Here is a 3,629-nt window from a genome sequence, read left to right as displayed (position 1 = left end):
GACCTGGTCTCACTACAGCTTCACCCAGATCTCTGATGGTTCAGGAAAAAACACTTTTACAACCTTTCCTTGGGGTTATTTGTGGGAATGCCTATTTTAGTATACAATGCATAAATGATGCACTCTCTCTCTCTCTACCCCCCTCTGTGTGTGTGTGTTCTCTCCCCCCCCCCGTGTGTGTGTGTGTGTGTGTATATGTGTGTGTGTGTGTGTGTGTGTGTGTAGGCCAGAGGTCAACTTCTATCGTTATTTCTCCATTTCTCTGGTACTATCTATATTATTGTTCTCTGAATCAGGGTCTCTCTTTGGCCTGGGGTTTGCCAATTTTAAAACTAGGTTAGCGGGCCAGTGAACCCCAGGCAGATACTGGTTTCCACCTTCTCCAGCACTGGGATTACAAGTGAACCACCATGCTCCGTTTTCGTAGACAGGGTCTGGGGATTGAGCTTGGAACTTCAGGCTTGCACAGCAAGCATTATCTTACCAGCCTCCAAATATTTTCTGCTCAAGATTAGTTGAATCCATGGTGGCGGCAACTTCAGACACGGGGGCCTGAGTGCTTTTGTACATATGCATTCACAGATTATTAGGTGTGGACTTGCTTGTACAAGCTCCCATGCGTGCAGTTGCACACACACAGGCACACACACAAACACACACACACACATACACACACACAGGTCCTACCTAAGCACATACAGCTGGCTCTCTTTGTGATTGTTTGTTTTACTGAACTATTTGATATTCAATCTCTTGTGTCTTGCTTCCCTTTCTCAACAATACCTTGGGGAATCTCTCTGGGTAGCTCTAATTAATTGTTTTCAATAGCATATCACGTTGCCTGGTGTGAATGTTCTGTAATTTATGCACCCAGACCTCTAGTGTGAATATCCACTTTCTTTCCTCGGAAGAAAATTCACCAGCGGACGAATGTGTTACCCCTTTGCCCCGGCGATTCTCACTAAGATATGATTCGGAAGCCTCTAAGCATTGAAGGCCGTTAGAAGAAAGCAATCGGCTGCATTGTTTTTCGGAGATGGTCGCACTGACCGCTGAGCTGCCGGCACAGCTTGGTGTCCAAATTCCATCTATATTTGATCTCGAAAAGTGCCTCCAATTCTCATGTTTGCCTAGTGCCACGCTGGAGCTGATGAGCCAGCAAGGGTGGGCTCCTACATGGCTGACACCTCTGTGCTTCAGAAAGGCCCCTGGCTTTGGAACAACTCTGCCTCTGCTCCTTATAACTGGGGAGATTCATAAAACTAATTACTGTCCCCTGTGTTTGGGACAGACTAGAAACTGGGATGCTAACCTTACAGAATGGTCCAGGAGGTGATACACGTCCAATCTCTGGCCCTAGGGAGCTCCCGGACAGCATTGCTCTTCCTCACCAAAGAGTCACGAATCATGGTCGAGCGTGAAGAGAAATGTCCAAGTCCATCAATGGAGCTGCTCTCCAAACCCGAGACGCAAACAGAAACAGGCTGTGTTTGCAATAATTGGTTGTCCTGTCTTTGTTTACAGGGTATCGGGCATGCCAGGGATTCTGAAAGCAGTTCATTGCTGACAAAGTCCAGAATGCTGGCAAGCCACAGGAGAGAGGCCAGGCTGGAAGGGCCCCCCCGCCTATGCTTGGGGGTCGGGGGAGAACTGCAAACAGCAGGCAGCAGCATTTGACAAGGAGCCCAGATCATCTTTGATGGTGCTGGCTATTTGTCACAGGAACAGAAAACTCATGACCACAAGGCCTTTGAGGGGTGGTTAGGGTTCCTCCAGGTCACGAGAATGTAGTCCCCTGATGGGATTTGGTGGCCTGTTAAGAAACAGGGGAGAAAGCTCAGTGGATGAACCTGAGTTCAGATCCAAGGACCCATGGAAAGGCAGATGTAGCAGTGTTCAGGCTGTAGTCTCAGGGCTCCTACTGCAAATGGGAGATAGAGACAGGAATCCCCAGAAACCCACAGACCAGCATGCCTGGATACACAGTTCCAAACAAGAGATTCTGTGTTCAATAAAGTAGATGGAGAGGGCTGTCACTCTAGGTTGTTCTCTGACTTCTGCGAAGATGCCAGGGTACAAACATGCCCACCCTCACCCACACGAACATGCACATCTAACACACACACATACACAAACCCACAGGATTTTTTTTAAGTGAGATCAAAGAAGCCTTCTAGGGAAGGGCAGGGGAAGCAGTGCTCTTAAACCCTCCCATGAGCTAGCCATGGGTTTACTGAGGCAGTAGCAGGTCAGAGGACATTTTCCCACCCGCCATTAGAGACTGCTTCCTGATTCTACCCCACCATACTCCATCTTTTCAGATGTCTCTACCTGACTTCCTCAGGCAATCTCCATACCACACATCTGTTGAGAAGTAATGGCTGGTGGTCTCCCAGAACTCACTTGTTGAAAGTCCTGATGGAATGGTATTTGGAGATGACACTTGACTGAGCTTTCAGATAGAATTCCCCCGCACTGGTCCATGCTGGTAAAGTCTTGATCTCCAGATTGGTGCTATTGGGGGGTGGGGGAACCATTAAGATGTGGGAGATGGAGGGACAGTCATTTGGTGTGCTTTTGCAGGGAATTGTGGGGGAAAGAGAGAGAGAGAGAGAGAGAGAGAGAGAGAGAGAGAGAGAGCATTTTTTAAAATCAGCATCAGTACCCCAAGTCCCTGAGAACTGAAGTCTCTATATCTTGTGTTTCTTCCCCACAAAACACTGTCCCCTGAGCCACAGCCCCAAACACCTTGTGACGTTTAGTTTTAATTATCGACATGCCGCCGCAGTTGAGAATCACCTGGGAAGAGTCTCTCTTTGAAGGACTGTCCACATCAGGTTGTCCTATGAGCATGTCTGTGAGGGATTGTCTTGATTGCCTTAACTGATGTGGGCAGACCCAGCCTGGAAGTGGGCAGTACCAGTCCCCGGATTTGGGCTCTGACCTGGCCAGTACAAAGCACGCATGCGCATTCGTTCTTTCTGCTCCTGACGGGTTTAACTAAGCGCTTCAAGCTCCCGCTGTTTTGATTTCCTCACAATGATGCACTATAACCCGGAATTGTGCACTGAAATAAATCCTTTCTCTCTAAATTGCTTTGTATCAGGATATTCTATCACAGCAACCGCAATGAAACTAGGTCCATCCTTCATCCGGTAATCCTGTCCCTCACGTCAGCGCTACCCCTGGAAGATGATGGAGGTAGCCTTTTTTTTTTTTACTGGATAACTCAGCAGGATCCTAAAACAACCCCTAGTGCTAAGCATGGTGTTCTACACACAGTGGGTACTTTATACACACTGGGGGAATTTCTGTTTGAAATAGCAGTTGGTGCCCACAGGCAGACGGGGAGACAGACTAGGAGGGACCAGCCAATGCCTAGATCGGGAAAGTGTAAGTCCACACGCAGCCTCCACTGAAGTCTAAGTTCCACCAGGAAAGTGGGAGCCGTTACTGTTAATTTCTCAGACCCAAGGCGTCATTCACTCATTATAATCTTCAGAAAGGATTCATATTAATGGTCAGCCACACTGTTCTCTCCTCTCAAGGTAAGAAGATTTATCGCCCAAACTTACATTTTATCGTGAACAACGGAATAAAAATGATCGATTTCCTGGCCCGCCTTACAG

At 47.9% G+C, this 3,629-nt stretch overlaps 1 long non-coding RNA gene across 1 annotated transcript; it reads right to left on the bottom strand.

Annotated features, from left to right (window-relative positions):
- Positions 1-1,714: 1,714 nt before the first annotated feature.
- Positions 1,715-2,911, bottom strand: LOC110304250 (uncharacterized). Its single transcript, XR_002379038.1, has 3 exons — positions 2,800-2,911; positions 2,404-2,514; positions 1,715-1,813 (listed from the first exon to the last, which is right to left on the bottom strand). It is a non-coding gene; the product is annotated as an uncharacterized LOC110304250 (long non-coding RNA).
- Positions 2,912-3,629: the final 718 nt, after the last annotated feature.

Source organism: Mus caroli, unplaced genomic scaffold (genome assembly GCF_978045245.1).
Source record: "Mus caroli unplaced genomic scaffold, Mus_caroli_1 scaffold_13, whole genome shotgun sequence".
Taxonomy (NCBI): domain Eukaryota; kingdom Metazoa; phylum Chordata; class Mammalia; order Rodentia; family Muridae; genus Mus; species Mus caroli.
This window is presented reverse-complemented; position numbering and strand designations above follow the sequence as displayed.